This window comes from Vicia villosa, unplaced genomic scaffold (genome assembly GCF_029867415.1).
Source record: "Vicia villosa cultivar HV-30 ecotype Madison, WI unplaced genomic scaffold, Vvil1.0 ctg.000089F_1_1, whole genome shotgun sequence".
In the NCBI taxonomy this organism is placed as follows: Eukaryota; Viridiplantae; Streptophyta; class Magnoliopsida; order Fabales; family Fabaceae; genus Vicia; species Vicia villosa.
The window spans coordinates 809,531-822,090 of record NW_026705008.1 but is presented as its reverse complement, the minus strand read 5'-3'; the positions used below and the strand labels follow the sequence as shown (position 1 = coordinate 822,090).

General features: G+C 33.6%; 1 pseudogene; it reads right to left on the bottom strand.

The window, feature by feature from the left end:
* Nucleotides 1-3,201: 3,201 nt before the first annotated feature.
* LOC131623910 (protein FAR1-RELATED SEQUENCE 5-like) lies at nt 3,202-12,149 on the bottom strand (annotated as a pseudogene).
* Nucleotides 12,150-12,560: the final 411 nt, after the last annotated feature.

Below are 12,560 nucleotides of genomic sequence, written 5' to 3'. Positions count from 1 at the left end.
GTTTTTTCCTGTTCTTTTAGCCTTTCTGATTAAATTTGGATAAAATAAAAGTCGGTGGCGACTCTTGCTATCCGCACATTTCGATATAAAAGTCAGTTCACCGTATTACATACTTTAAAAATGAGACACTCCTTCTTAGATCTCTTTGCCAGATTAATCACCTCATTAACAATTACATCACTATTAACCAATATTCTACCTTTGAGGAAGGCTAGATGATTAGGACTAATCAACTTATCCATAATTTTCTTAACCTTTAAGTCGAAAATTTGGCATCCAACTTGTAAAGGGAACCTACCAGAGAAATGGGTCTAAAATCACCTAAGGAAGTCGTACTCTTGACTTTGGGAACAAGAGTTGCAATAAAAACAAAGAGAAGTGTGAGAAAGATGCAAATCTATGAAACTCACCAAATATACACCCCACATCAAATCTCATCAAGTTCCATAGCCTTTTAAAAAATGAGAAACTAAACCCATCAGACACAAAGGTCTTATTCCCATCACACAGAGACGCAACCGCTTCAATCTTATCAATGTTGAAAGAGGATGTTAGAGCTACATTATCCTAAGAAGAGATGGACCTTAAAGCCACCCCATCAACTCTAGGACTAGTAATATCTGGTTCTTTAAATCTCTTAAAGAAGTGAGAGAAAATCTCATTTCAGATCTCCGCCACCCCTTCAATCCAACACCGCCTTTCATAATGGCTTAGATGGAGTTCCTTCTGTTACACTTAACGAAGTCATAAAAGAAGGAAGAATCCATATATCCCTTCTTCAACCATCTAGCCTTCACTCTCTGACACAATTGATAATCCTTAACCTGAAGTAAAGACTAGAGGTCATTAAGGGCTTTAGATCAAATTCACCTTATAACCAAGGAGGGATTAATTATCGGATGAAAGATCAAGGTCATTCACTATACCCATAAGATATTCAATCTGAGCATCAAGAGCATCGAAGACTCCCTTTTTCCATATTTTAAGAGCAACCTTGAGAGATCTAAACTTACCCAAGAGGGTAAAATCCTTCCAACCGGCATTGGAAGAGAATAACCAAGAATTAGAGACCAAATCATGGAAGTCAGGATGAGATAACCAATGATTATTAAACCATAAAGGTTTACATCCCCAATACTGATAACCGTACTTAAGAATAATATGACAATGATTAGACACATCTCTAGGAAGGGCCCATTGAGCAGTGGGCCCCCAAGCATTTGACCACCCATCAAAAACCATAATGCGAACGATCCTACTAATTTCCCCACCACGAGGTTAGAACCATGTAAACTTTCTACCAAAAAGGGGAAGATCGAACAAATCTATCTGAGTAATGAAAGCGGAGAAAGCAGCACATTCAACATTTCACGATGAAACCAAAGCACCAACACTGCCTATTTACCCGTTCTAGGACAATGTTACATTAAAATTCCCAAAGACACATCAAATGTCACCACTAAATATGGATTTGCATAAACAAAGATGATCCCATGTCCCCCTTTTACCCGCCAACAACAATTTAGAGTACATGTTAACCATAAAACAAACAGACTTCTATTACCCCCACTCAAGGCAAATACCAAGGAACTCGAAACCAAAAAAGGAGAAAAATGCTTTACCTATATAACTACACCAAATTGAAATAAGACCACCACTATTACCCTTTAGAGGAATGAAAATCTACTCACATAATAAGTTCCCTAGAGGGAATGGATAAGAGAATTATAGATCGTTAAAAGCTTAGTCTCTTGGATGGCCACAAACTCTAAGGAATTAAGAAGGGTGAGCTCTCAAACATTCCTCATCTTGACACTACTCCCCAACCCTCTAATATTAAAGGAACACACTAACATTGACCCCTACCCTTAGTCGACCGAAAAGCTCTTTTTTTCATATCTTTCTTTTTCCATAGACACGATATCTTTCACAACAGTCTCATCACTCACCAAATGTTCGCAACCCAACTTTTTAGTAACCTTAAGAACCCTATTAGCAACAAAATTATATACTACATTAGGAAAATTTGATAAGATCAATAATGTTATCTCCTTATGAGAAGGAGCGGGAACTATATAATCATCTAAACACAACGACTAAGAGAGTCACAGACAACTTAAACCTCCTTTTGGAATCAGCATAGGAATACTATCATGTATACAAACACTAATAGAAGTAAAAGAAATAGCAAAAGTGTTAGCCATACCTGACTCTCGAGAAATAATGGGGAATACTTGGATCAACTGGTCTAGAATAATATATGGGCCTGAGTCTAACACCTAGAATTCTAAAGGATGAGCAGCCTACAGGTAAACGTCTTTAGGGGACCCTAATCTAATCTTTGACTTCTGGGAATGGGATGACACCACCTTAGAAGGACGAGTCTGAGCAGGGATATATCCAGTGCTAAAGGAGAGTCTTTGCCACCAGGAGAGAGAGAGAGAGAGAGGGAATAAAATCTCAAAAACCCACCTTAGTGGAAGAGGGAAATGCGATGAGAAATATGGGTGGGAACTAAGCACTCTTTAGTTTACGATCCAATTACCCGTACATTAGAATTAACACCTATAAGAGAAACAAATGAATTAGGATGAGGGATTTAAGTGAGATGTCTTGATCTTAAGACTTTTTATAACCCATCAAAGTCCATGAAGTAGGGCCCTTCTTAGAAATAAGATTAGCACCCCTTTAAGAAGAATGTTCAAAAACTATTAACTCACATAGTGAGTTAGGCTGCTAAGAGGAATAATTAAATATTGAACTTGAAAAATAGTTTTGCGCTAGTTGCTTTAGACACGAGTCCATAAGAGGAATAATGATTTGGATTGGCTAAAATCCCACGTGAGGAAATAATGCGTTGATCACATTGAGCTTTTGAAGTATCACCATGCAAAGAAAATTCACGTGAAAGCAATATGCCCAAATATGAATCTGGTGACACACACCTTGAATTGAGATTATGGGAAGCTACATTACGCAAAACATCAAAACATGATAAAATTTTTCCAACATTAGACTTACTTTCTCCTTTATCTACTCTATCTAAGTTGACTTGCATGGAAATGTGGTATTTGCTTCTTCCCTCAAAGAGAACAAAGAGACATATTGAAATTGACCCTTCATCCTTTCAACCGACCTAGAGATAAGACCAACTAGGTTAGACTTTCCACTAGTACCACTCAAACTTTGACAAGTATTCGACTATTCCCATCCACTAACAAAGTGATATGTGCCATGTACTTTAGTAACCAAGTCATCATCATCTTCAGCCTCCAAGAAGCGCATGATATCTTCATTCAAAGGAACACCATTGGAATGATAAGAAGCCATATCAACTTCCTTTTCCCTGACCATTACTTCCTCATTAACTAGAGGATTAAAAATCTCCAAACCTATGCCCTCAATTAAAACATCAACTACATTCACAATATCAAAAACCTTGCAACGAGCTCTTCATGAAGAAAATCATCATCTTCACCAGAAATTGCCTCTTTCATCATATTATAGGGAAAACTATATTGAACTTCATTGGATCATAATAACCATCTTTTTCACTACTAGAGTCAGTATCTGAATTTCCGTCAGAGACGTGGTCATTATCATAAACTCCAACAACTTCTTTATAGGTCGAACCAACAACTATATCCTCCTTGAAGTTAACACATGGAGGTTCCTCAACCACCTAGACCGAGTAAGAGTTAGATCCCACATTAAAGACCACATTTTCATCCATCAAATGATATGCCTCTACAACTATTTCCACGCTTCCAATTTCAAAATGGACAGCAATATTATAATATGACTAATAAAGTAATATTTTGACTTAAAATATATGTTCGCATGAAAAATAATTCTTTTAATAATAATATTTTAAACATGCATTCAATTAAAAAAATTGAATAATGCTATTTTATTAAAATATTTAAAGTATTATGTCACATAAGTTAATTAAATATGCAGATAAAAAATTATTTTTCACATAAATTAATCTCAGTAATCAAATTTTTTTAGTGTTAATGAGGGTCTAAGCCTAACAAAAAATTAAGAAATACCCTCCAAGGAGGTTACAAAACATACACTATCCATGTCCAACATGGACTTGACAAAAATAGGAGCTCCATTATAAACTCTAGAGAACTTCTTATTACACCCCTCCTTGGCCAATGCATCAGCACACATTCGCTTCTCTATACACATGATTCACAATGTATTCCTCATGTTGCGTGATTATCCTTCTAATATATTTTTATCAATAATGACATCCCTTTTTGAATAAAGGCTCATATATTGAAAAGGAAAGATGTTACAAAGGAACAAAAAATAACTAAGTTAATCCATCAAGAAGTAGAACATCTAAAGAAATGTATACTTAATTTATTCTTTACAAAATCCCTCCTAATCTCTATTAGAACTGAGTAAAAAATATGATAGAACTTGTATTGAGATCTATATTTGTAAAATAATCAACACAAGAGTTCCCTTCTATGTGTATATGAGTGATAATGATGTTACTTTGATTAGAAGGATCCATATTACTTTGTCACCTATGTTTAAGCCTTAAAGGGATAAATCCGGAGATGGAGAAAACTTTGATGACCATGATACCATCTGTTTCAATTCAAATCTTTCTCCTTTGTCGAGGGCTTAAAAATTAACTTCAATTTAAATTTTAAAATCCAAAACAATCAACAAGCGTTTTCAAGTTTTATCACCGTTTCTAAAAAAGTTAGCAACAAAAAGAAGGGAACAGATTCTCTAACGTTCACGCAGGAATGTTAGAGTAACTTGCAACATTTCTCAGTCGTACGATCAATTAAAATGTTAAGATGCTTCCACGTGTATTTTTTTTCAACAAATAAATTTAGAATCAAAAGAGAGAATTTGTAATCAAGAAAGGGAGAAATAAAATTATTACGAACCCATAAATCCCTAAATCCTTACTGTCATCTACTAACATTGCCACTTTTGCTTGCCTCCTCCTATGATTCATTCATTTTCGACTCCGGCCACCACTGGTTTGTTGTTGTTGCTGCCTCCAGTAGTCTCATTTGGTTTTCTTTGTCTTGTCATCGTCTTGCCGTTATCATCAGGTCCAATTTGAAAAAGTGTTGAATTCCAATTATGAGTTGAATTCAATGGTTCCTGTTTGGTTATGAGTCGAATTCAATTGTAAATTTCTCAACCTTTATTTTGTTCATGTTAAAACTGGAACTGATATATTTGCATTATACAGGGCAAATACTTCTGAAGAATGAAGAAGAAAATTTGATGCATTTATGCCGACATTATGTCATCGTCTTGCCGTTATCATCAGATCCAATTTGAAAAATTGTCGAATTCCGATTATGAGTTAAATTCAGTGGTTCTTGTTTGGTTATGAGTCGAATTCAATTGTAAACTTCTCAACCTTTATTTTATTCATGTCAACATTGGAACTGATATATTTGTATTATGCAAGGCAAATACTTCTGAAGAATGAAGAAGAAAATTTGATGCATTTATGTCGACACTACTTGTGAATTTCTGCAACTCAAAAGAACACACATATGAATTTTTGCAACTTGGAAGCAGAACACTATGAAGCAGAAAATAAAGGAACATAATAGATTTAGGAACACTACACTACACTTGTTGAAAGTTTTAGAAAGATAATAGTTTTAGAAACACTACACTTGTTGAAAGTTTTAGGACACTGCTGAAGTGAAATAATTTATTTTTTCAAGTTTAAGTTCATGTAAGAGGATCAATTTATGGTCCATATCAATGTAATGCAAATTTATGAATACAAAGTTGACATTTGATTTTCAATTGAATTGGAACATCAATTCTTACTTATTTAGTCTAGCTCTAATTATAAATTGTTAATGTCATATACTGATAAATTTATATAGTCTAGCGCATTATATAAAAGTTGTCAATTGAGTGGTACTTATATTATATAGTCTAGCATTGGAATGGATAAATTCATATTGCCAATTGAATTGCATGGATGATGGAGATTATGTTTCAAATTTATGCTTAGACTTGTATAAATATACTACCTCCGCTTTTTATCATAAGTCGTTTTGGCATTTTCACACATATTAAGAAAAATAATTATTGTTGTATGAAATAGAAAAATTATAAAAGATTTTACTATACTGTCCTTCATTAATTGTATGGGAAAGACATTAAAATAATTTTAAGTAAGAGAATAATAAATGCTTAAGGGTATAATTGAAAAAATAGTATTAATGGTTCATTGAAATTATAAAACGACTTATAATAAAACACAATTTTTTTCTTCAAAGTGACTTATAATTAAAACGGAGGGAGTATCAGGGTAATATATTTGATATTCTTCATAACTTTTCAAATAATTGATATCCAATTAATTAATATTCTGCATAACTTTCCAAATAATTGATATCAGTGTAAAACATAATAATTGATGGAGATTATGTTACTATTTTTTTTTTTATATCAATGTTACTTATTTCTATTAACATCACTTTCTACAATATATTTCTAGCAGGATGTTACAAATCAGCATAACTTTGTAATTCACAAAATATATAGACTACACATTGTATGAACTATAACTGTGATTCTCTCTAGTTAGTTGGATTGAACTTTACTATTTCAAAAAATCAGAATGCACATCAATATCAAAATAATATAAGTACCAAAAAGTAATATTATCATCAAACAACTCAAATTTTTTAGGTAGTTGTTGAATCAATTAATCCATTGTTTTAATGTTTGCATCATTGAAAGGTGACTGCATAATAGTACAAAATAATCAATATCATCACCAAATTATGAAGCCTAAATATAATTATGCAGTCAAATTCATTCTAATTTAACAAAGTTATGCAATTAAATATAACAAAATCTTGCAGCAGAATGTTACAAAATTATATAGCTGAATGTTACAAAATCATGCATGAATGTTACAAAGCTATATAGAATAATTTTACTTATGCCGTCAAAATTATGCAACAGAATTATACAATATTCATTCAAATTCTACAACCAAATTATACAAAATTCTGTAGACAATTCTATAAAATTTTGCAGTCATATTCATATTGAGACATGTGAAATTACAATTAAGAATGCTATAAAATTAAATTGGCCATCTTGTGCTTGAGGGAACTCATAAGTTGGAGGTGCTGAACAAGATACTCCTTGAGAAAGATGACTTGTTGCCAAATTTTATGTCTCTTTTGTCCTTTTGAGCCAAGTCGTATCTTGAATCCATTAGGTTGCGTACCATTAAAAGTCACAGATATCAGATTATCACCATTATTGTTTCTAGGTAAGTGAAATTCCATTAATTGTTTACTCAATAAATCTACTGTGTTATCTACAATCTCAAGACACTCTTCAAAAGGAGATGCTTCGGCTGCTACTCTAATGAATTTAGAAACAACGTTTCTACATTTTCGCGTGATTGATAATTTTGGACCTCCTTCTACCTCTTTCCCCCTCAAATCTTGCACAACATCGCAACGAGCTTCTAATGTCCACCTTCTTAAAATATACTCATCAGGAACGACTTTAACATCATTTGCTTCAAACCCTTTTAATGTTTGTGGCCAAAGTATACCAAATGTTTCAAACTTTCTACAACTACAAGATATGGATGATGAAGCACGGTCAAATGATACTTTCCAAGATTTTTCATGGTTTTCCATAATGTATGGTATATTTGCATAAAGTGTGAGATTCATTTCTCTCTAGTATGCTCATTGTTAAGAATAACTTAAACTCGTTTTGGAACAAATCAAATACAACATGTGTGTAAACCTTTCCCATTTGTATTAATATCGGAAATGTCTCATATCTCAACCTTGCAAGCTTGTGTTTGGAATCATACTCACAAGTTCATTTGCTCCCTCTTTTCTCCTTGACAACTTATTCAAAGTGTTTGAAGAACTGTATAACATCCACATTCGATTTCATGCAAGATTTGAAGTGAGCATTCAAACTTTCACTAAGTTGGGTATTTCGCATACCAAGTGTGAATGCTTTCTTCATGTAACACGAAGCCCATTTTCATTTTATAACATAAATTGATTTGATCCATCTATTCTCATGAAGATTATATTGATTGACCAAGTACTTCCAAGTTGCCTCAAATTCTTCTTCAGTGTCAAACTCATACATGCATTTCTTAAAATCTCTTACAAAAATAACTGCCTCCTTTCATCAAATTTCCAAGATGTTTAATTCCATTATGCAACAAGTGCCACGTGCATAAACCATGGTAAGTCTCAGGCATCACTTCAGCAAGAGCTCTAGACATTGCCTGATCTTGATCCGTAAAGACAATCTTTGGTTTTTTTTACTATGTGCTTGTAAAAATGTCTCAAACAACCATTTAAATGATTCAATAGTCTCATCATACAATAGTGCAACATCAAAAATCATTGAACCCCTATGGTGGTTGAATCCGGAAAATAGAGCAAATGACTTATTAACATGATTGGTATAATAGGTAGTATCTAAAGACACAACATCCCCAAAATATCCGTAATCCAACACCATATTTGTATCACACCAAAACACATTGGTGATTTGTTCTTCTATATCCATATGGTATGCATGAAAAAAGATGGATTCTCCAACAATTGTCATTGAAAATATTGTGAAAGACATTCGGCCTCGCCATACACCATACTTCTTTGTCTTCTTGCTTTAAAATAATTTTTTACATCTAAGCGTGTATCCAAGATTAGCTTTGTGCCCCGCATGCATGTCTGCTCATGAGTTGAAATGTTGATTTTTGTCTCGATCTAGAGTCATCAGCTAGATCAATCTCACGCGATTGGACTTCAATTATCTTTCTATGTGATGCAAGCATGTGTGTTATCTCCAGTGGTTGTAAAGGGTGATTATGGTCTTGTACAAATTCATGGATGAAAAGCTTTTCATTTTTCAATACAAGAGAGATCCTTGCTTTGCAATCTATTCTGGTCTCAGCTTTATGGTTGCTAACAAAGACATCTCTCTTGTTAGGCTATCGCAATCCTTCCTTACTACAAACAAACCCGCATGATGATTGTAGCAACCTGCCCTAAAAATTAAGATTTAGAGTCGCCACCTATTCTACCAAGGCGAATAGGAAACCTCGCGCAATTAAGAGATCAGGGTAAGATACTATATTCAGGTCGAGGGAAGGTGTTAGGCACCCTCAACCCTTTCCTAAGGTTTGCATTATAAAGCTAAGGTTTATGGCTAACATAAAGAAAGATGATAGACAGTTATCAGGGTTAAGGCAAATAATAAAGATTAAAGGTTTGTAAATCAAAGAAATAAAATCGGGACAAAATGAGATTTATGGGGAAGGGGACTCGCCTTGTTGCCAAGTGCCTACGTATCTCCTTAGGGAGAATCAGAGTCAACGTAGTTCGGGGAAGGGTTGTACGCCTTAGGATTCGAATTTGATCTGATATGGTTGAAAGTTGCTTCAGAGGCTTTTGAAATAGCCTATGATAAGTTAGGAATAAGGATGAAAATCCGTAGTTTGATTTGAAGTGTTTTGAATGTTTTAGATCTGGGAAGTGTTTTAGGATTGGGCGTACAACCCTGATTTGATTTGCACTATTAATCGCGATGATCAATAGGTTTGATCACCATAATTAATAGATTGGTGGGGATTGCTAACCATTCAAATCGATAGGTTCGATTATCACTAATAGCAAATAATTGTGATTTAATAATTAATTATTTAATTTTATCGTTATCCCTCATAATCGATAGATTCGATTACAAATAATAACGAATTTTGATAAAGGGAAAATGCTAATCATCGTAACTAATAGCTTTGGTTAAAACCATTTAGCAGAATAAATTGTTATTTTAATTTGTATTTAATTATTTAAAGGATTGATTATTATCCACCGCGATCAATTAATTTAATCGAAGCGAACAAAATTCTAAGATTATTTGGCTAAACCCTAAGCCGGCTAGACAACCCTAATCCTAATACCTTGGCCAATGGGATGGGGCAAACCCCAATACATGATAACCTTTCTAGGGTTTTAGTGATTTTTATAATTAAATTTAATTAAATAAATTTAAATCGAATAATGGAAAGAATCGGGAAAATAATTCTAAACCCTAATTATATATTCTAACCCTAATTAAAATAAATTGAATGAATTAAACATATTAATTAAACCTAATATTAATTAAACCTAATCTAGATAACTAAATAATAAAAATAATATATAAAACCTGGCGTCAGATCCTGTGTGACTGGCTTTGAGGGTTCATGGTGGAGCGTCCAGTTCTTGGTACGTTAGATCTGAATCATAGAGGATCCTAGGGCTGATAACGAGAGTCCACGATACATATATGCATGTGCGACGCGCTGGATCCAAGAGCTGAACATACGATTTCAATTCATAAAAATAATTAGCGTTGAGGGTAGGGTTCGAACCCATGCCCTCACGCTTATCACTTGCAATGCTTTACCAAACGAGTCACCTGCATTTGCTGATGAAACAATGGGCAGCGTTAAATAAATAAGAAAATAATAATCATTGGAGGGAAGTCAACCGTGAGTCAGCTGGGCCCCCTTGCTGTTACGCTTCTACTAATTGCGGACAGAGAGAGGATGAGTGCGCTTTGACCCGCCAATAATATTACGGCATGCATCCACACGCTGCAACCAAAGCCTTATCTACTATTCATCTTCTTCAATGAATTTCCATCCCCAATTTAGTTACGATTCCCCTTTAAAATAGCTACGATTCCTGCAAAAATAAGTCATAGCAAATTCTGCCCTCATACAAAACCTACAAAATCGAGCCAAACAGAAAAACTAAAAACCCAGGTTGCCTTAATTTTGTCCCATGATCATGAATACGGTATTCGTTTAGCCCGAAAGTCCTTATAAACTCGAAACCGATGATGAGTTCCAACATGCCCTAACAATGGCATTTTCTTCTCTACGCCCCATGGCCCTGTTCTACCGGTCCAGATCTTCTTTAAAACACACAATGAACTTAAATACGCAATTAAATACTATTGAAATACGTCAAATCATCGCGAACGAAGTAAAAAAATGCATGAGTTATTGTGAACGCGATATAGTCACCACGGGTGTTATGGAGCTTCAGTCACGATCCAAACCTCATATTTTACCTCTTTGGACGTGAATGCAGTGGTTAGTTTGAGTTGATGATGGTTGCAAATCGCAAAACGAAAATTTGCTCTTTTATGTGATTTCTTGAATTTTGGAGGAGGCTTCAAGGGTTAGGATTTCGTCCCTTATTAGGTTGTGTATCTTGTAATATATATAGGGAGTAATTTAGGGTTGCAAGTGTGAAGAAAAATCCAAGATTGGCTTGAGAAATATTCGATTGAGAATTTGATTTTAATTCTTTCTAAAAATGGCTTAAACCTAATCTCTTCTCACCAATCCTATTTTCCAACAATATATTTGATACTTGGATGACTTAAACTTGATTAAAAAAATAGATTCTTGATTTAAATAAAATTATTCCATATTTTGTGTATTTTATAAGTATTTAAATGAATAAATATTCACATATAAATATTATAAAAATGAAATAATTAGTTTAAGAGTCCATATGAAGCCCAAAGTCATGTTAAGAATCCAAAAGTAAGGCCCATTGGTCAAGAAAACCAAAATCACTTAGTTAGGGTCTTATGTATTTCTCCAAAATCGACCAACTTCTAAGCTTTGTATCTCCTTCAATTTTAATCATATGAATGCATTCTAGGACTTTTTAGAAAGCTTGATGAGTCCTTTAAATCCTCCTTTAGGTTTCACCTCAATTGGAGCTTCCATGCTCAAGTTATGAGCTTTGACTCAAAAGGTGTCTTTTGTTGACTTTTTCCTATAAAAAACCCTAATTTGAACCTTTGGAATTTGTTCATTTCTGAGTTTTTATTAATGGATCATGATCAATCTTTGATCAAATGATGGTTATAACTTCACATACTTGGTGTTGACCAAAAATCTTGAAGTATGACAATGATATAAAACCTTCTTTTTTACTCTTGTTCACATAACATTTTTTAACACCAAAGCCAACGTGTGCACTGTACGCGAGCCAAAATTGATAAGTCGTCTCTATTGAGTGAAATTTCATACCAATCAATGGCCTCTAATCAATAGTTGAAGATCCCATAATAATCAACTCTATGCATGTCTTATAATCTGATTAAGAAGAAAAAGAAATAGTAAGTATCTCAAAAACAATTTAAACAACACACATACTCTAAATATAAACCACAAAACAACTTGGATGAATTTCAATAAAAATAAAAATAGAAACCAAGTAACGTAACCTATAAAATAAAAAATAAAAGATTAAAAAAAATAAGGGTTAAATATGTTTCTAGTCCCTATAAAATTACCAAAAATTATTTTTAGTCCCTATAAAAAAAGTTGACTTTTAGTCCATATAAAATTACTTTTGCATTCACTTTTAGTCCCTCTACAAGGACTAAAAGTGAGTTCAAATGTAATTTTATAGGGACTAAAAGTCAACTTTTTTTATAGGGACTAAAAACCAAAATTGTGATATTTATAGGGACCA